This window comes from Triturus cristatus, chromosome 1_2 (genome assembly GCF_964204655.1).
Source record: "Triturus cristatus chromosome 1_2, aTriCri1.1, whole genome shotgun sequence".
In the NCBI taxonomy this organism is placed as follows: domain Eukaryota; kingdom Metazoa; phylum Chordata; class Amphibia; order Caudata; family Salamandridae; genus Triturus; species Triturus cristatus.
The window spans coordinates 33,627,411-33,649,238 of NC_140580.1; the positions used below are offsets into that span (position 1 = coordinate 33,627,411).

The 21,828-nt window shown below is 44.4% G+C and overlaps 1 protein-coding gene across 2 annotated transcripts in view; it reads left to right on the plus strand.

Moving 5' to 3' along the window:
• The first annotated feature begins 1,120 nt into the window (after window positions 1–1,120).
• ADIPOR1 (adiponectin receptor 1) overlaps window positions 1,121–21,828 on the plus strand; it is a 253,445-nt gene continuing 232,737 nt past the window's right edge. Inside the window, exon 1 of one of the 2 annotated variants that reach the window (XM_085600309.1) lies at window positions 1,121–1,256. The gene's annotated coding sequence lies outside the window, so the exon portion shown is untranslated. The remainder of the gene's footprint in view (window positions 1,257–21,828) is intronic. The other variant, XM_085600318.1, reaches the window with a different exon arrangement.

Here is a 21,828-nt window from a genome sequence, read left to right on the forward strand (position 1 = left end):
ATATAGCGACATTTAAAGCAGTATATTCACCTTTATGGTCCTCCACGAAGATGCAAACATCACAAAAGCAACATAAATCATGCGATATCTAATTATCACATATGCTACTGTTAATATGCGTACGTATTTTAGTTATTAGAGTTATTTTGCCATGCAAATAGCAAGTTCCCACGTGTAATTTGTGTATGCAAATTGGTTAATTTTTTAATTTATCACAGCACACAATTAGTAAATTATAATAAGTAGGTTATTCAATTAATGCTTTCAAGCAAAATAGAGGAGGTATACACAATTTTGCACTACCTGCTCCATCTCACCTGTAATATATTGTATTTTCTACTATTACACATGTAAAAATTGTGCTTGTTTGACCACCTGTATGTCTCTTCAGCTTCACTGCGACTCCCACTGTAATGCACTTGAGTAACTTATTGTTTTCTATTTTACTTAGTTTTTTTCTAATGATTTGTCAGTATTCTTTCATTTACCATTATTCTTTTATTTTACCATTGTTTATCATCTTACCATTGTGTTTATCATTATTTATTTGCTCTTTTCTTGGAAAATTCAATAAAAATGATTTGAAGTGATATTTTCCCGATTATTTTTTTAATCTCCCACTTTGCTCTTCTAAAATATTGGCATGTATGCGAGTGGAAACATTGCTTTATGAAATTGTGGTTAACACAGTCCCCAATCCTGTAAATTGTGTGAAATCTGATAAAGGTAAAATGTCTCAGTTTGGGCACCCTTTTGCACCTACAAAAGCAAGCTGGAACCTCGAATACTGATTGCTGTATTCGGGTAGTTAAGTGATGACACAATGAAATATTTGCACACGCACATTAACGTGTGTTAAACGACAAGATAGCGAAGTAAGACTTCAACCAAAAGTGCCGCATAATTTGCATTTTCTTGTATATAATTAAGTTCTCTTCGCGGAATAACTATGGTTCTGAGCACAAAATAACCGAGTCCGCGTCGCGATACTGCAGCCACAATCCTATTAGAGAGGATTTGAAAATAGCCTCCTTCTGTTGTTTACTGCGACTGTGATCTCTTTATCCCCGTTCCATTCGGGTCGGCTGTAGTCCTAGTCCACTCTCTATGTTTATGCAAGCTGTTTTCTGGCATAGATGTTCCTTCAACGGAAGTTACGCTGTGCGGCGGCCATCGCTTCCGACTTGGGTACTGCTGCCGCTTCCGGACTTGCGGAGAGCAGGACAGTCTTTCGGGAAAGTCAGCGCTTCCCACAGGTAAGTGATTGGGAGGCGAGAGCGGTTGAGGAGTAGGTACTGAAGGGACTCCGTGCTTGAGAGACAGAGGGCATAGGAGAAAGAGGATAGGAAGATGATGGGTGTTGAAAGGCAGGGAAGTAAAGTGTGTTTTATCAAAAGATGGGGGAGAAGGGATTGCCGTAGTGACAGCAGAAGGGTGTTTGTGGTGTTAATCGCAGGAAAGATTAAGGAGGAAATACGAAAGTACGAATCGGGGCTTTTGGGGCTAGGGGAAATTGTGGCCCTGGAAGAGCAAGAATGGGTACAAACTAGAGTCTGTGGTGCTTGATGCTTTAGCGGAGATCTAGGTGTTGTGATAAGGGAGAAGCGGTGCTGAAGTTGTGTTGTAAAGAGCGGGGGATATGATATGATAAGAGGGTGGCTGGGCTGGAAATCGTAAAGGTAGGTAGTTAAAGGATGCGCCGAGTACAGAGGAGAGTGGTGGTCATATCGGGATGACGATTGGATTGGGTGTTGGAGAGGAGAGCCAGATTTATATAGGCAATGAGACTGTTGTGACGAGGGATAGACAAAGGAAGGTGGGTTCCTGGAGTATTGGGTGGAGACACTTGTGCTGAAGGTTAAGGAGAGGATGGAGTGTTATGCTGGCGAAGGGAGGCTGGCGGGACTGTTGAAACACCACACAAGGGCATAGTCCTTGTGTTGCCGGTTTTGGGCGTTTTAATGGCGTGTGATGAAGCCCTGCAAAGCTTAATAAAAGAGATCGTATAGAAGGATTAAAGGAGCGGGATTGACCATAGGAGGAAGATGCGAGGAGTTGTACTGACATAATGCTAGACTATAGCTGGGTGGTCTAGGGCTAGGAGAGATATTGGAGGGATTCGAAATGACTAGTGGCCTGGCAGCTGAAGGAAATAATGATAGGCTGGAAGAAGGGTGGCTGTTGGAGTAAGACCGTGTACTCTAGAGGACTGGAGTTAGTGTGTACTGAAAGACCAGAGTGTTGAAGCAAGGTGGACTGTAGTCTGGCTAAGCTGATGATGATATACTTTAGGAGTAGATTAGTATTTGGGGACTGTTAAGCAAGCAGTTTGCTAGAAACAGGAACAGTGTTTGTTGATGGTACAGTGCAGGTAGGACGGTGATGGATTGAGGAGAATGGATTGTGGGAGGGGTGCTGAAGGGAATGGGGCTTAGTAGGGTGTCCTTAAAGAAAGAGTAGGAGAGTGTGTTGGGTGAAATATACAGGAGGTGATGCTTCACCAGAAGCATGAGAATGGGTGACGGTGTTTGAGTGATAGGGCGAGAAGAGAATGGGTGCTAGAGGACCAGGAGGAGATGTGCTGAATGGAGGAGGATGTACAGGTGGGATAGGAGGTAGGGTGCAAGAGGGACAGGATACAGGTGTGTTAGCAAGGAAGTGGATACTGTGCTGGAGTTCGAACCAAGGGCGGTACTGTGGTTAGAGGGTGAAGGCTACTAGTGTAAGATGTGGGAAGGCTAGAGAAAGGGGTAAGGGAGGCTAGAAGCATTTGCAATGTTAGGGGAGGGCTAGAGGAGGACCTCTTGCTAGATAGGTCACCACAAGGAGGGTGCCCTCTACTTCACAGTAAAAACCAACGTATGAATAATGTGAAAGAAAGCCACAAAAGTAAAGCATTGCCAAACATGTAACAGAAAAGGTGATAACGAAACATTAAGGGTTATATTCACACTGAGAGTTTGAAGAAGGGTGAGCAATGTGGAACTAAGTGCTAGGGAAAGGATTTGTAGTGTAAATAGGATGGTTGGAAGGAATGAGGAAACGTGAAGTGTATGGTCTTTGTGCATCTTTTGTGATAAGGCATACAACAACACATGAAGAGATCTTGGGAGTTTGGTGTGGAAGTTGGGATCAACACTGTAATAGAGAGGGGAAGACAACTACGTAAGAATGTCTACATGCGAGACTCACGGGAGCAGATGTATGCAATGCAATGAGTAAAACCCCAATAAAATCTGTTTGAAAAAAAACACACATGAAGAGATCATTACTTTTTATGATAATTATTCAATTGCATCAGGTTGCCAGATCATGAAAGTGGTATTTTCCAGGATGTTTACACTTTTTGAAGGTCAATAGCAGGGCTTTATTTTGGCGCACTGTTACTTCATGCAGTTTTGGGAGACCTAAAAAAGGGATGGGGGCTTGATAGGTTCTATGAGAAACTAGAGTGGAGATATTGGAAGAAGAAGTCTCTGAACAAGTGTTTTACAAGGACTCGAAAGAATTATGTTTTGGCTGTAGTGTGCAGCAGTCGAGAACAAGGGTTGTTGGCAAATCAAAATTTGCTGCTAGGAGTGGTGCTTGAGGGGTTATGGTGTAGGCTTTCGGGGAGTGCTGGGAGCACCAGCATAAGTAGCAAATTTACTGCATGCTGACTGATTCTTGAAAGGTTACGTGAAGGGAATTGGAGAGTTATGTTGAGGGGAGATGAAAGTGTAATTTTCCAACTGTGTTTTAAATTGTCCAATGCTTTTTTGAGTGTCTTGATTGCAGTAGCAGCGCTACCCTATATAAACTGCATGGATGACCAAGTAGAAATGTGCTTGGTGCAATGTGTGCTTTAGAAACCAGAATCAACGTAAGTTTTCAGAATTTTCAGCTGTGAATGAAACTTAGTTGCAACTCTGTGGTTAAATGGAGCTGCATTAGCATACCAGGTACAATTTGTTGCACCCTGGTTAGAATCTCATCAGTACTGCTAACATTTCATCTTTTCGAGGTAGGCACAATGAATGCGTTAAATGGGAAGATCTTGATGCCTGTTGTTCACATCACTATGTAACGTCAAGCTGTGACTGTCCGCATGGTACAAAAGTAAATTGTAAACAAAACACAGTATTCCATACGGCCGTGTGAGATGCTGTGTTTTCTTTCAGTTTTTCTTCCTTATCCCAGATCTAAAATTATTTTGTAAATGACAGCCTTTGAGCTGTAGAAAAGACAATGAGATAAAACTCTAGCAAAGGGACTCTGTTTGAAGCCCTCCTTTAACCCTTTGTAGATGTATTCCTCCTTCTCCATCTCTGCATTCTGTGAAGGAATTAAGTGATGTGGACGGATCTTTCTAATCCCCCTAAATTTTAGGCTGTGTGTCTGCAGTAACCAGATAAACACCAGGAAACCTATTTAGATGACTCCATCTCTTATGATTCTCAACGTAAAGTTGTCTTACTCTTGGGGTTCACCATCTGTTTAGAATTGCCCTTTGCTATCTGAAGATCCACCTGAAGGTCAATCGAGATTAAAGAGCCTTCTTGTTGGAGAGGTTTTACGTTCTTCCACTAAATCAATTTTTGATGCAGCCCTGTAAGGTTCAAGTTTCTTCTTTGACTGTGCACCAAATATTGCATTTCATCCCAAATTTGCCTTTGGTGTCTAAATGGTTCTTTGGCCAGTTCCTTACTTAGTTGTACTTCATTGGTACACATTGAGTGAATGATTGTTCCCAGGTGACAATGCTTTCCTCAATATTTCTTAATTGTTCTTTACATTCTTTGTTGAAAGGTTAGTACTTTGCAACCACTGCCAAATGAGCAAATTGTGTTTGTATTTTTTCTTCTAATTTGTTTTTGGAAGAAAAATATTCCTTCAGTGCCATTCACTGTTGGATGATGATTCTGTTAGTCTGAAGTTTCCGTCTTGGTAGTGTTTTTTCTTTGTCCATCCTGTTCATAGTCTGTGGGCCACACTCATTGCCTGCTTTTTGGATTAAAAAGTTTGAGATTGGCTGTTCAAGACTGCTTGCCTCAGCGTATATACTTTCTTTAACACACTAGTTTTTGCTTTCCTTATTTCATATGAAGTCAGTAGTCAAGGTTGCAGAGTCTTTGTAGAATTACTGTGTTCTTTCTCATCTTGGAGAAACTGACACAAGTTCTGTTCTTGTGCTTTACCTATCAGATGTGGTATCACTGAAAGCTCTCCCGTTTATGGTTTTTAAATGTCTCAGAGAAGCCCATTTCATGTTTGGCAGTGGGGGTCTCACATTTAAATGCTTTGAGATTGACTTAAGGATCTTTATCTCTAGGATTTGAACAGCAGACCCGTACGCTGCCACATCAGGGGCATTGATTAACCTTCACATTTGTGGTAGGAAAACGCTTAAAGCTAACTCGATTGATGAATGAAATACTTGGCTGAGATCTACCCTTCTTAAGTCGATGACCTCGGCACAGATTTTCTCGTGAAAATCTTTCAAACCCAGTTTAGTGGAAAATATTTTTGCTCTTCTAGGTGAAAATATTCAAGAAGATTTGTTCCTTATCTGGCCACTGATGTACCTTACATTACACTGTGTTTGCAGGTCTTCCATGGCTCTGCCAAGAATACAGAACAAGCATTGGCATAGCCAATAGGTCTCGCTTTTGGGACCTTACACGTATTTAGTTATGCAGCACACTATCCTTGGTGCAACTACATCAACTGTTGCATGGTTAAACACTTATAAGGTCCCAAAGGCGAGACCTATTGGCTATGCCAATGCTTGTTCATTATTACTGGCGTCCGGTTATAATTCAACACACTCCTGTTTAAGCCTTTGTGCCAATCAGAAGAGATTTTTTCACTCTATCCTAGATTTACACAGAAAAATACCGCCAAGCTGTGACTGGTGGTAAATAAATACCAATGCTAACTCCAGCGTGCATTTTAATACCGAGTGAACAAAATCGTATAAATAACACCTGCAGACTGTGAGAAGGAGAGAAAGAGTGTAAACAGGACAGTGGGCCAGGTCCTGCCGGTGCTCAGCACCGGCAGTTCTTAAAAGCAGGTGCTGAGACGGCTCCCTCTCGGGCTGTCCATTTTTGCCATCAGAGTAAAAAAAAAAACATAACTCTGCAGTAGTACCACCCTTCCCTGCTTGTATGTAACTTCAAATATACTTTTTGGTATGTTTTTATATAGCGCAAAGTCGGCTGGAGGTATTGGAGCGCTTTACCTGGGCAACAGTTAAATTACACAAGGACATATTTATTTTTTGAATCACAGAATGTTGAGCTCAGGCTCTAACCTGCTTTCTTAGCTCGAAAGTCTAGCCTTACAAGGCGGACCACTCCACTGGATGATAACAGGAATTCCATTTAGCACCGAGACACGATATCCCCATTCCGTCAGTTTTCACTGGCAAGAAAGGTAAAGTGCCTGAATGGGGTTCATGTCAATGTGCGCTTTAAGAAAAATGCACACTGACATACTCTATATACGCTTCCATACTGCAAAGTGCACGTACTAATAGCACTACAAATTGTAAACGATGAACACGAGCGCTAGATACAAAAAAAACGAGCTCCAGGAAAGTGGTGGCCCAGCACACCGGTGGCACCATCTTACTCAGTATGTGGAGGACGGCATGAGATGGTCTCGGGGGGGAGGGGGGGGCCTGAATGACCACAGACGCTCAGAGATGAAAAGGCGGAGTAGATGATACGCTGCAGTGGTGGGAACAGCTTACGGTGGAGAAACGGACGGTGCTTTGATGTGCTTCAGAAGCGTATCCCTCGAAGAGAGTGCAAGGGGTGGAAGCCCTCCCACGCATAGACTGCAGCAGCAGGGCCGGCAGCGGACCCTAAAAAACTGAAGGAGCAGAGCTGGGTGGCCAGAGACCCTGCGATTGCACGGGCGTCATGGATTGAGGGTGAAGAGTGCCACATGAGGACTCTCGAGGATGAGATCAGCCTGAGCGAGGGGGTCTGAAAGGTAAAAAGCAACCACCCTAGAGAACAGAGCGGGGTCCGCTGTGGGGGGATTCTCGCCTAAGTGGCCTGTGGTGGCGTGAGACCACTGTTTCCCAACCGAAGCGGGGACCCGCTGGAGCGGGCCACGACGGAGGAGCAGCGAAGGGTTCCCAGATGCCTTGGGCTGCAGCGGGCGGCCAGACTATAACAACCCCGGGAGTTGTGTGCGCGCGTGCTAAAAGGCAAAAGTGAAAGCAGGCTGGCAAGTGGTGTGCGATGTGCACACACCATGACGAGAGAGGAAAGCCAGATGGCGCCTCTGCTCGTCATTGTGCCCGTAACCACACACTCAATGCCAGCCAAAAAGCTGTGGTAGCACTTTTAAAAGCCCACACACTAAATGTCACGCCAGTGCAGCCCATGCGCTGGCTCAGGCGAGACCTAAAAACTATGTAAAGTTCAAATTGCAGCCTGAAGACAGCTATGTGATCTTGGGGAGGCTGAACAAAAACTGACAGAGAAGTAAAACCGACTGTGCCGGACTGTCTTTAGTAAACACCACAATCTGATGGATGGAGTGCTGAAACTTTTCAACCACTCGCCCACAGTCACAAGGCTCTGGGTTCAATCCATTGTTCTTTTGCTTACTATGCTGCTCCAGTTTGGACCCAGCCATATGCACATCAGTCTTAACCCTGCTCCTCATGGAAACAGCCAGCCCAAACTGCCAGGCGTGGTCCTCCCTGGACCAGAAACAGGCATCCTGGGGCCGGGTTTGGGGTATCACCCCTCATCAGCCAGACTAGCTTGAAATGCAGTGGCACAGCGAGCAAGAGACCCACGTTTGGGCACTGGGGTCCACTTAGGGTGAACATAACCAACACAACAAGAGGATGGACAGAGTGCTGAAAAGTTTCAACAACTCACCCCCAGTCAAGAGATCTGGGTTTAATCTATTGTTGTTTTGCTCACTATGCCACCCCAGTTTGGTATGCCCAGATGTGGGCCCCATACCCGCTACGCCACTAGATTCAACCTAGCCTGGCTTATGAAGGGTGATGCCCTGAAACCAGCCCCGGGATGCTTGTTTCTGGTCCAGGAAGGACCTAGCCTGGAAGTTCAGGCTGGGGGCATGGGGAGCAGTGTCAAGACTGATTTGAATATGGTTGGATATAAAGTGGAATAGTGCGGCGAGCAAAAAAACCAATGGATTTAACCCAGATCTGTGAAGGGTGTGAAACTTTGATGTGTTCAGCATTCCGTCCATCATTTGTTTGTGCTGTGACTAGCTTTAGTTCCAACCTCTATTCCACCTTCTAAAAGCAGATATCCTTTGCCAGAAACGTTCTTTTCACAAATTATCCACTGCATGCTCGTCCAGTAACATTCATCATTATATACCAGTAAAGAGTTTACAGTCAAGCAATATTAATGAATCAACGGGAGCAGTAGGGTGCTTTGTGCTGCCATTCTTCTAATGAAATGTTACACCACAAACACTTTTGAGCTGTTATTGAAATTCAAGGAAAGCCACTTTATGTGAATTCTTCCTCACAGGGGTGAATCCTCTGCTCATAGTATTCCACAGCTGGTCTCCGCCATGAATTGATTGTTTAGCGGTGTATCTTCACTCACCACCTTGAGGAGAGCCTGTAACCCGTACAACGTCTGACCCTCTTCGTGAATCGCTAGATTCTCATGCCTTATGTCTCGTAGCCCTATTAGGCTAGTGTGACTTCTGTTGCGTGTGTGATTACTCAGCGTTGCTGAAGGATCACCTTGTGCTCCGTTGAAAAAAATATATGTAAAACTTTGTGCCTAGAGATGGAGCACTGTAACCTATTGTGTATATGGGTTTACAGTTAACTTCCTTCGATATAGATATAATCTCTAACCCCTTGTAAATGTTGCCATATATCTTTTCCCTGTTAGCCGTGGCTTGCTTTCTTTTAGAAAATAAAGTCGTGTCCAGGTTCTGATGAGTATGCAGTTTGTTAATCACTTTGTGGTCGGCCTAACTCGACGTGTTAAATTTACGCTCTGCTGACTGCAGGTCAAGATCTCATTGGCGCTCTTTATTTATCTTGGTTCTGCATTTTTTCACTGGGAGACTTCAGGTTGCTGTTGATTGGGGACAGTAATGATATATATATATTTTCTTACAGCACGCACGCAGTCTTGTTGATGCTTGCCGTGCAACTGCAATCAGAGGAAAGTCATATCTGTAACTGGCAAACATTGTAACTGATAATAGCGTGCAGTAAGTCATAGAAGCTATCTTTAGTATGAGCTAACAACTTTGTATCACTTTCGGAGGATTTCATGTTGTGTTTCGAGCAGGCTGGCTTGTTCTTTTTTCACGCAGAACAAATCCAGTTTTTCCTGTTCTTGTTTTAATTACTAATCGGCTCTTGTGTCGCAGGGATGTGTCCTCTGCAGACATTAGATGATCAACTCGACCTTTATTATATTCTTTTTACTTTGTCTTTGTATTTTCTTTGTAATAAGAAAAAAGAACATTACACCACCACCGTAGTAAAACCACCAGTTAATATCCACAGTCATCTAGTTTTGTTAACTTTTAATAGTCGCTGTTCGTCTCTCAGATTATTTTCAAAACAAACGTGATATAGTGCGGTGGTTCTTCACCTTTTGAGTACTGTGGACCCCCACACTGTGTCGCTACTAGAATCCAGTGACCCCGGTGTAAGCAATGTCTACGATTTAAACCTCAAAATAACACACAGAAGCAAGTATACATCAAACCAGTAGACAAATCATTAACTATTTTATTTAATTCAAAAGCAAAATAATTGCAAAATTTAATGGGCAGGTTGAAGCTTTTCGAAAGGTAGTTTTATTTCTAAAAGACAAAGCAATATGTTAGATTCCATAACATCAATTTCTTTTTTGCTCGTAAAGCATGCCCTCTTTTTGGCAGCATTCTAGCTGCTTTACTTGCACTGTTCCCATGATTCAAAGTAAGGATACCAACTTAATTTTTACCTTCCAATTAGCAAATTCCTTCCCCCTTCGAGAGCTTTTTTAAATGTTTACTTTTCAGTTTACCATTTTCACATGTATGTATGGTATTTATCTAATAATATTTAATTTTATTAAGGCGCAGTCCCCAAGAGTAGGCGGCAGGCACGCCAGGGGACCACGACCTGGTTGTATGTTATTTCATAGAATAGGGGTCCATCTATCGCAGAATAAGGGGTTCTCTGTCTTTAAATCCAGCAATTTGGAGATGTCGGCCAGGTGACCGAATGTCCTCCACTTTGCTAGTCAATTGGCAGTCTCCACTCCTGCATCTTGTTTGTCCTTACCATGTTCTCCATTATCAGATCATACACTTTGTTGTTTTCAGGCTCTCAGGTATCTGATTTCCTTTCCAGTACTGTAGCCTGGTCATTTGGCTTTTTAGAATGATATTTGAGGAATGGATTTTTCGATTATGTCTATTGCCCCAATATTAGGTCACATGCAGATGACTGACCTTCCTAAAAAGAACAAATAAAACCCCTCATAGGTTGATTGATTGTAGTGGGCCCGGAGTCGAACTACCAAGTTATGCCTTCAACTTGACAAATCTACCATTGAGCTACACTCTCTCACCTGCCTGTGCCGTATGGGTCGAGTCACAGACAAACAATGCCTGAGGGGCTGTTAACTCAAGGGCACCCTGATGCATACACTGTGGGAAGGTCCTAAATTTGGGGCGCGCTGGAATCAGCTAGGTGATAGACTATCGGATGGTTTGGGCAACGAAGTAAGGCTCACACCCCAACTTGTCTCACTTGGCATCTGGGGCGGAAAAAACCCTGGACCGATATGCCCTATTATTTTGTGTCATGATCACGCATGAGGGCGAGAGCGGAACCGAGCAACCTCCGAAAGTGGACAACGCGCATGATCTACATCTCCCAAGAGGCGCAGCGACCACGCGCTCCCCGTGACCGTGAGCGCGGCCGAACATAAAAGCCGACCCGACGCAAGGGGCGGTGCCAATGATTCCAGATTGACCTGTTTCCTGTCAACGGCCCGTTACCCTGCATCGTCCGCTCCAGCCGAGTTATCAGGACTCCCCCAGCCCGAGTTTCAATCCAGAAACTCCCCGCATTCAGAGACGTCCTTTCCTCTATTGCAACGGACTACAGTGAGAGAGGTGAGTGACTACGCCTGCAAATCATCCCGAAGCGCCCACGGATTGACTGGGCCAACGCCTCCTGGGTGTGCGCTCCTCCTCCACGAAGAGCAAGGAGTAGCAGCGCAAGCGCCCGAGTTTGTCCGTACGCTCCTCCGCTCCTCCTCTTCGAGCGTAGAGTCGTAGCGTGAACACCGGGCTCAGACCCCTCCGTACTTGCGTGCCGTAGCCCTCCTAGTCCTCAAACACTTTCGAGGCTCCGCGGGAAGGTACCCAAGTTCCTCCCGTTATTTAGTTCTTCCTTTAGTGATCCCCTTCTCACCCTCACGGAACCTGCTGTCACAGCGCTCCTCGGCCCCACGGATACCTGGGCTTGGAGTAGTAGCGCCGCCGGCGGTTTCGGGGAAGCTCAAGATACCCTTCCCTTCCTCACGGAACCCGCTTTCACAGCGCTCCTCGGCCCCACGGATACCTGGGCTTGGAGTAGTAGCGCCACCGGCGGCTTCGGTGAAGCTCAAGAAGCATTGGGCTAACCTCGCAACAGAGCATTAAATCCTAGAGCAAACCCCTGCGTCAGCCCTGGACCACCCCTACGAACGTTAGTCCTCGCACCAGTGCAGTTAACTGGGCAGGGACCACGGCTAGAAAACCGACCTTTGATCAACCCATCAAGGGAAGAGAGAGAGACGGGTAAAGCGGGGAACACTGCGGAGAGAGAGCTCTGTCCACGGGGAGGGAAAGAATAGAGTCGCATCTAAAACATCTCCTTGTCTCGTTTCAGGTATCTCTCCCGGCTGACTCCTCCCTTCCTTCCCTCGCCCACCTGTCTCCTGAGCCCGAGGGTCTTTATACAAATCCGGGCTGGGGACGGATGGGAGGGGGACCCCTCTATAGCATCAGCGTCATCCCGAGGAGAAAACCCAGGGTCCACCGCGACATTTTGCCACCTGGCTCTGATGGTGGCTCGTAGAGATATTCCTTAAGTACCGGGGGAGGGTGGTGCGCTAACTATGCCTACCATACCCCATACGGAAGTGGGAGTAAGGCATGGATTCATGTATGGGGACAGAAAATCTAACGTACCAGGCAAGAGGTTGCCCACGCAAATTCAAGAAGATCTGGGGGCCCTGGAGAGACAAGAGTGAGTGTATGGAAAAGTGGGAGGTACATAGCTAATGAAGGGTGGAGCGGGCTTGAGCCACACGTTAAACTGTTGGGTTTTTGATGCTGTGCATAATGAAAGGGAAAATACTCTGATTGCTGCAGTGGTGTCATGTTCCTACTCAGGCCCACGGAAGACCAATGTAATAATTGCTGTATGTTTCGATCACATGTCCTCAATAGTTGGAGGAGTATGTTATACTGTGTGTTTTTACTTGCTAAAACTGAATAAAGAGCTATTTAAATAAAATTGACCAAATGAGATCCATCCACTGGCTACTGGTGGAATCAAGAAGAATGTGTAACCGCTTATACTTCTTCATAGTGCATAGTGAAAAATGGTCCCAGATGTGCACAACCTGCCCCCCTACATCCCTGCAATACATGGCTGCTTTCTTTTGGTCCAACAACCAGCAATCTCTCAAACCTCGAAAATATGGCAGTGGGTGACTGGGAGCAAAGGGCCCAAAATGTGGAAAGCCTTAAGCCTTCACTTAAGAGCAGAACCAAGCAATCTGTGTTTCAAGAAACTTCTCAGGGTAGCAGGTCATTCGAATGAACGACTAACCCAAGGCACATGCCTCTTTCTGTATTCTAGTTGCAATCATTCTTGCACCCTAATGCTTTCAAACTTACATGAAAGTAATCACAGGGAGACATTAAATAGGGTACAAAATGTCCAAAGCCTGAATGAATGCTGACCAGAGGAGGTAGCCCCAACCTCCGCCTTCTCCAGTGCGCCTCATTGTGGAAAAATGTTATGTTGATCTTTTCCTTCCATTTACTCTTTCAAGGATACATTGACATTTTCGTGGTAGCGAGAAAGAGTTGTTCATATCTTTTAGCCATATTGCCTTATAATGTAACCATGTAATTTGGCAATCTTGCTCCTGTTCAAAACCAGTTGGCATCATTGTATATGACATGGACTACTTGGAGGGTCGTCAGAGGTTACCCCTACTACAACCGTTTGCGTGGAAATGTGCAAGATCCACCCCTATCCTTGGAATCTCAACCATGGGAAAAAACTCTCAGTATAAAACTATACTACACTTGTTCATTTTGGCTTGTCATCTGACGCCTCCCATGAACAACTTCAATTGACAAAAACACAATCACAGGCCCCTGCTCTGCAACAGGAAGCACAGAGATTACTGACTGTCAAAATGTGCACGATATCCAAATCTCTTAACACAATATAGAGTAACCCTACCTGCCAACCACCAGTCCCATGTCGTACACAAAGTATCACTTTATCCCCGTAAATATCTATTAACATTTGCACAGCACATAGCTAGTTGGGTAAGCAGCTGTGCTGTACCTTGCCTTAGACAGTGATTCCAGAACATACAGGTGCAGGGGTTGATTCTGAGGATTTTACAATGGTTACTCTTTGTTATGTATAAATGTTACTTCTTGTACCAGAGCTAACCATCACTTTTCATTCATTTAAAAAAAAAAAAATATATATATATATATATATATATATCTCTCATTTTCTCATCAAACATTAGGATAGCGTATTGGGCCAATCTGTTTTACATAGCTCTATAAACAAATTACATTTTCAGTGTTTTATATTTTAATTTTCGCTTATACGTGATAAGGTCGAGACTCTGTATTTGTTATTGAGTTGCAGAAGGTGTTTAATGTTGTAGCACACGGTGTGGAAAAGGAGAACCAGCTGTAAATGGGTCATGCTTGGAGGCAGTGCTACAATTTGTAGAAGGCACTGAGCCTCTGTGGTGCCAAGTATTTACTCCTAGAAAGGACATGGTTTGAAGATATTCGATTATTTTTTGCATTGTTGATTTCAATATCGTTGTCAGTCCAGTTTCTTCTCCCTCCAGTGATCTGCCGAAGGGTGTTTCCTGTAACGTCCGTTTTTTATGATTGAACATTTCCATAATTCCTATTTGGGACTGTTGGACTGTACTGTACGTGGTACTGATTTCTGTAATCTTTCTGGGAAAAAGGCTTGTGTAAGGAATGAAAGGCTCGCTATTATGACGTGTTTTTTCCTATAACATTGACATTACATGTAATAAATGACAGTTTTAATAAAGAAAGAAAAGCGAGAGCAAATACCTTTTTGTATTGTTTCGTCAGTTGTTAATGAAATATATATTTCAGCTAACATTCTTGTGATGTTGTTTTGTACTTTCTAGAGGCGCGTTCTTGTGTTCCACGATTGCTTATTCTGTGGATTACTGCCTCTTGGGGGTCACTCTCAAGGCTCATAATTCCCTCCTGACAAGCACAATGCGTCCTATTATAGCAGTAAAGCTGTTGTAGGAAATGGTTCTTAGGTAATGGTATAAGAGGCTACAGTAAAGCACTAAGGTTTTGATTACGATGTTATAACAGCTACTATTAAGAGTTTTCTATTTCTTATAATGGCTCTTATCGCCTAATGATAAAGCAGATCATATGTGGTAAGCTGCACAATTTGGCTTGTGAAAGGTATGCAGGAATACAAACTTTCTATGTATCCCAGCTTTGTGCACTGTTTGTAGTGATAACTTGTTACATAACCATTCAGTTGACATCCTAGGTATGTGTTTTCCCCCATTGCTCTCAGTGAGGTATACTTTGATGCTAAAATGATATAGTACAAATCCAGTGTGAGGAGTGAGATTAGATGTGGTTTCTTATGATGGGGGCAGGGGGACGAAGTAACCAATATGATATTGTTTTCATCTAGAAGAAGGTGTAGAGGCAGTTCATACAAAAGTGAAAGCTCAGAACCTTAGAATGATCCGCTTTAGGAAGCTTGCGTAGAGTGGACTGTGGATGGCATAAAAGCAGAATGGATATGTAGGCACATAATTAACACATTTCTGATGATAAGTAAATGAGGTGGCCAGTGAAGACTGTTAGGGTGCTCGATGGAGTGTCTAAAATGGTATGCAAGAGGGGAGCAATACATTTTATGTACAACTGCAAGGAAGGCAAATAGGAGAGGTAATGCAGGAAAGAAAGAAAGAAAAAATATTGATTGTTGAATGAGTTTAAGTATAGTAAATATTTCAGCATTGGGAGAAAGTCTCTCAAGGGTTGGATTGCAAAACTAGCAACAAAGGCTAAATTGTATGGCATGCTCTGAAGAAACTAGATTATCTAAATTTTTAGGTCGAGGACTACCGGTCTGCCGAAAGGCAGAACCGGAAGTCGGAGATTTAATGACTTGGAGAAGAGGGGCTTGATCCAGCCCCTCTTCTCCCCTGTTCTCCATTGGCTGGCCTCGTAAATGCTGGTCAGCAACTGGAGAAGAGGTCAGTCACTCCGATCAGGCCCCGTCCTTTTCGGATCGGGGGCGTGGTTTTTGCGAAAAGTCTCAGGGAGGAGACAACAGCAAAACACGCCCCCCGAATCCGAAAACGACGCTGCCTTTTCGGTGGTGTGTGCTTGCTCTTGTTTCTGCTCTCCTCGCTGCTCCCCCTTACATACCCCCACTTCCCATTGTCCCTTTCCTTCTCCCACGAGGGCTCCACTTCGTTTTCTGCCAGCTGTCCCTGTGTGACTGCCCCCCCCCCCCACCTACCTCGTGACTCCCCTTCTCTGAACCCGTAATTCATGGTATACCCGCTGTGCACTGATGCCGCCCCCCCACCAAAAGAACCCACGTTCTGAGGCTGCCCCATATGCCTCCCCTTTGTTCTGTTCGAATCCTCCTCGCTTCCTGGTCCCCCTCACTCCTGGGCTCTGGCTTCTTTGTTTACGAGTCAGACGCTGGATGGTTTGTGGAGGACGGACTGCGGGACTTGTGTAGTCTCTTTTCTTGCCTCTGCTGCACTCTGCGTGGTCTCCAGTTTGGTCCGAACACTGAGTTTGGGAGAAGTGTGTGACGGGAGGGGGGGTGGGGGTGGTTAGCCCGTTCAGTCTTCACCCCCTTCCCTTGCAGCCCCCTAACTCCATCTTTATCAATCTCTGCTCAGAATTCATTGTAGGAACGTAGTATTCGGCGATAGGCGCTTTCTGTGGGGCGTTGGTTGGTGTGATTTTCATATTTCGCAGGGCTCGGGCCAAAGTCTAGCAGACTTCAAATGTGATGGGGCAAGGGGTAAGTAAGGCTCTTTGATGTTTCCAAGAAAGCTTCCGAAATCCGTCTCGAGGAGATCGAGGCATAACCGCGGGCGGGTCACGAGATTCTGCGCAGCCCCCCCTCCCCCCGTGCTTCCACAGTCCTGAATATTGCTTCCTGCTGGCATTACTGGGAGGCTGGCACAGAGGAAGTGGCAGCCGCGCGCACCCTCTGCAGAGAGGAAGCGGTGAGCTCGCGCACCGCCCTGTCCTGTCTGAAGTGAGAGAGGAGCTCCTTTGTTCGTTTTGGGTCAGTGGGTATGTAGGACCTCTGCCCTACACGTGCCAGTTGTGTCTGGGACTTCAGTGGCACACCTCTGCCCTCCATGTGCAGGTCTTTTCTGGCCTAGCCTGTGATTCAAAAGCAGACTATATGTATATAATCTGCACATCCCACGGGGGAGGTTCTCCGCAGCTGTCCTACAGTATTTTTTACGTGCAGTCATTCGTATCCTGAAAGTGTGTATTATGCCAGATTTTAAAATTAAAATATATTTTTATTCTCCTCAAAACAGTATTTTTGGCAATAAACGTTACCCTTCTACTGGTTAAATAACATCATGTGTTCCCAGCTTCCCACATAGTAGAAAACGACCTAATTAAATTCCCTCTGGCGCCCTGAATGGATCAGTCCTTTGTGAGGAGATCTCCCTGGCCGACTAATGTCCACAATTCACTCATCCCTCCCCATACACAATCCGTCATACTAACCGTTCTCCATCACTGTATTATGTTTGTGCCGGATTTATTCCCGCTTGTTCATGTTCTTGGGACTGAAGTAGTTAAATAGGCCGGTGCTCTCAGGTACTTAGTACATGCATTTGTTTACATTTTGAGAGGGAGAGTACCTGCACTTCTCAGCAGAGCTGTGATACCGCATCACTTTTGATGGGAAGCAAATAAAGCTCAAGGCCTGACCCGCCTGCTTCTGCCTTCCTATGAAAGAAGCGTCATCTGATCTTTGGCCATGGTATTGGTAATCAAGATATTCCGCAATGAGCCTAGGAGCTTGGTTGATGCCATGCGAGCATTGCGACACAAAGGATAAAATGTTGCAAAATCACATTTGAGGTGTGGCACACATTTGCTTCATAATCAAACCCAAAATTTACTCTGGAGAATGTGCAGAAGGGTTTGTGTTGGCTAATTGGCATACTCCGGACTGTGGGTACTCACAAAAATCTTCTCGGGCGCCAAAAAGTACAGTTTGGGTTGTGTCCCAGGGCAGCACCTATACAGTAGCACTTACCACCCCCCTACTCACTCCCCTGTTTTTTTTTTAAAATTTAAAAGGCACAATTAGCGCTATATCAAAAAATTGCATTTCGTACAACTTTTATTTACTAATTCACCTTGGATTTGTAAATAAAAAGCGAACAAAAATGTTCACCTTGCTTTCTAGGCGCCAGCATCCACATTAGCGTGTGCCTTCAAAATGGCACGAGTGGTTTTTTTTTTTTTTTTTTAAAAACCTTCTTTTCAGCCATGCCGCATTACAGCATGGCTAACAAGCATTTACAATGCAACGGTCTCGGCATTGTTAAAGTTAGAGCTATTGGCATTGCTCATTTTCTAAATCTTCATATCTGAAACCATTATTGTATAACCATATCTGAATGATAGAAACTAAAAGACAATAGATATGCATTCATTTTAGAGTGCAGCAAAAGCTAGAAGAATCCAGGATTGTCAAAGCTGATAGGTTGCGCCTCTGTGAAATCTACTGGTTTTGCCTTTGTTTATAAGAAATGCTATACAGCAGCGCATGGCTTAACGTAAAAATAAAAGCGCTCTGGCATGGTCGAGGCTGGCCATATCTTAGCACTTAGTGCCACTGCGCCCCATGTCTTTAAAAAACATTGGCAAAACCAATAGGTTTTGGAGAGGTGAAACCTATTGGCTTTGCCAATGCTTCTTAATAATAGACCAACACTTCTAACAAGATGGCACATTGAACTGTATATTGTTTATTCTCAAAGGCAAGGAAAAAAGAATTTGCTCATTTAAAAGAAGAAGCACTGACGCACGAAACATTTCGGAGTCACTAAAACTCTTAATAGTTTTAGCAAAATAACAGTGGGTGTATAAATAGTGTTAGCTAAAAGGCTTTCTATTGAGGTGGTTTTGTTAAACGGAGTATGTTTTAAAGTGAGGCATAAGGGTTGGAAACGTTTATGGATGTCCTGAGAAGAGAAATGTCAACAAAGACAGTATTTCGCTGCAGTCTGGCAGATAGCTGGTTAAGGTATTGCATGCCAAGTATAGGAATACCGAGCGCACTGTGAAATATTTACGAAAGGACAAAGAAGAATACGCAAAGGCTGCGGACTGTTGCTTTGAAATCTATCTGCCGAGAGAGGGGCCGGATAAATTGGCACAAGCCATGCCAAAGAGATGCTCTGCTCTGTTTTTGATGGAATAGGAGAGGTAACATTTGCACCCACGTAAAAGAAGCAGTGAGAAATTAAACAAATTGGTCAGACAATTGCACCGGCGCTGAAGGGAACCCTGCTGCAGGCGAGGCTGTTTGTCACCATAATGCCACAGCATTGTTCTCTTCATGAGAGGCAAAAGAAAGTGGAGCCGAAGCCGGGACTCAAACCCTTTCCCCAGTTCCAAAGTCAGCAGATCTCTCCGTTATGCCATATCCTCTCCCCTGTTAGTAGCCACTTTACTGAAAGTCCATTTACTTGTGTTTGAGCATATCCAGGTTTACTGTGGGTTACAGTTTTCAGGTTACCGTCACGTATCGGCATTCACCAAGGGGTCAGTGAGACTTCAGCTTCTAGTGCAATAAATTCAGGCAATTACTGCCCTGACATCTTGTGTGCATTGCAACCAACATTTGAAGTAAGGAGTGAGGAGGACACTGGAACAGAAGAGAAGGACAAATGGAAGGGAAGAGAAAAGAAAATAAGGGACGAGAATGCCAGCGAAAGCAAGAAGAGAAGAAGAGGGATGGCATGGTGGGTCGGGGTTGAAGGAGAGGGACTGCTGAGGCATTCACTTTTCTAAGAGTGCATGCTGAAAGTTAAAAAAGAGTACCCGCAGGAGCCTGTGCCAGAGTAAGGACACTGGCCACCAAAAGCAGTACTTGGTCCAGGCACTACGACAGGGATAAACTGAATCCCAGAGGAAGTCTGAGGTGAGGACGAGGCGCTGGGCAATAGGAAGCAAGCAAACAAGACCCACATAGGAGCCAGCCAATGGGTAGGTACTGTGACGTACGAGCCACGTGGAATCCAGTCTATAGTAAATAAAGGTAAGTAATTGGTGGGCTCTAAGCCCATTTTAAGAACTGTTTTTACCCAAGTACAAGAGATTTCTCAAGCACAAGCGCTGTGCAGGTGAAACCTAAACACAGTTGCAAATCAGTGATTGACAACAAGAACCAACATTGTCTTTTGCCACTTTAATACTATATGTCCCTGAGAACAGAGCTGGCCTAACTGAGATTAGGAAAGTGTAACTGCATTTCAGGCTCCTAGACTAAGATCCATCCTAAAGAGTTACTGGATTACAAACTAAGGTAATGGTTGGAGCGAGATTATCTTGTCTAAATAAGGTCCTACCTAGAGAGCTATTGGCATGCCCAACTGAGATAATGATTGAAGAGTTACTAGTCGGCCTAGGTGATGACCTGACTGGCATTCACAGAAGGCTGTTTCCTTGTGTCATCCAGTTGGGCAAATAAGAGGAAGGCTGAACAAGACAGTATCAAAATAATGTGCTGGCAGAGGCACTTTTGATTCACACTCTTGCAAGTGAATTTGATGCCTCTGGTCTTTTCTGGTTTAAGGTTTTATTTGATGTAGACGGATTGTCACTTACATTACAGTTCAAAACCCTAATTCAAACTTCTGTCAGCTAAAGAGAGGAAAGCCTTTAAACTATTATACTTATTTGAAAAATAAAAAATCAAATTAAGAGGAAGATTGTATAATATTTATACTGATTTTCATGTTCTTTTGAGTTTCTTTTTCTTGCTCAGGTATCTACAGTTTTAGTTTTAAATCTGTTTTATCGAGTGCACAATATGAACGGCTTATTGTGCAGTCTAGACATCCAACTTCTCATCATTTCAATAATGCTGATCAAACAATACTTGCCATGCACCTAATTAAGGCAGTAAGCAGTTAAAGACCAAAGGAGGTGGGTGATAAAGGAAAAGAGAACCCCACTCATCTTAGTAAGAACATAAATAAGAGGATACACCATCGTCCCCAATAATCTCAACAGCAAGCGAGATCAGAAATCACACTACAAAGGAAGTAAGACTCAATAATCATGCATTTGAAATAGTATATACATTCCAACTAGTGTCCAAAAAGCCAAGAGCATCTTGTATTTGCATAAACATATGGGATCTTTCACCTTCTACTACTTGGGAGTTTGGCCAGATAAAACAAGGAAGCCAATCAGCCGAAGGAGTTCCTTCTTGAGGATTTGTTTTTGGCAGTATCTCTGTAATGTCCCTCGCGTCTGCAAAGATCAATATGTTATTCTCTTTAAGAGTACAGACTTAATTCTATCCAGCACCTGTCACCAGTTTCAGTTCAAACGGGTTACCTAGCTCTACAAGCAGTAGGGATTCTTCTACCATGGCCTTTTCTAAGGAGAGTCACTAAACAAATTTCCCAAAGTTGCATAGGATTAACATCCGTTTGCAGTGTACAATAATAGAGCCTCAACATTTCCTGCCTCTGTAACAAGAACCCAAATTCCCACTCCAATTGAATCATGGATGCCATTGTACACACTATAAACATTACTTGCTCGCCATGCTATCTCAATGTTTCTTAATCCTAGTTTCAAGTACCTTCACCCCCTTCCTCCTTGTAGTTGTTTTCTTGTCAAGCTTTCCAGACAAGTTTCCACATAGGAAATTGTGAGTTCATTACCGTCTGTTGAAGAGTCCGGATCTTTCAAAAGTTCCATTAGCACGACTTATTAGTAGTTCTTGTTACCGTCTCTTCAAGTCTCGTGCCTGTTTTCCCATTCCAGGACTTTCTGCTGTGGTGCTGATACGATTCTAGACTCACGATATGGCTGTGCTGGTTCTATATGGTGAAATTACTCTTTGTGTTATACAAGGAGGCCAGATGCACTGTCCACCCCTGGCATCCCTCCTAACTCCTCCCCCTCGCCACTCCCACCAGTCCCCCCTCCTGTAGGACACTGTGGAGCATGGTCATGATCAACAGTGGTATGACAGGCACTGGACTTCGCCGCGGAATGTAATGGCCGCCAGCTAAACTAGCTCCGTAGCACACCCGACCCCCGTCTGTAGATCCGCCTAAATAAATCAGTCGCCCACGCAGTAGAGAGGCCACCGGAACCCCCACTGAGTCTGAGGCACCGAACAACAGCCTCGTGCAACTGCAGGAAATTAGAGAAATTGGTGTCCCAAGCTGTGGCCTTCTCAAGGCAGGGAACCGCTGCATTGGGGAGTTGGGCGTGGCACTCTGATCGATCCGG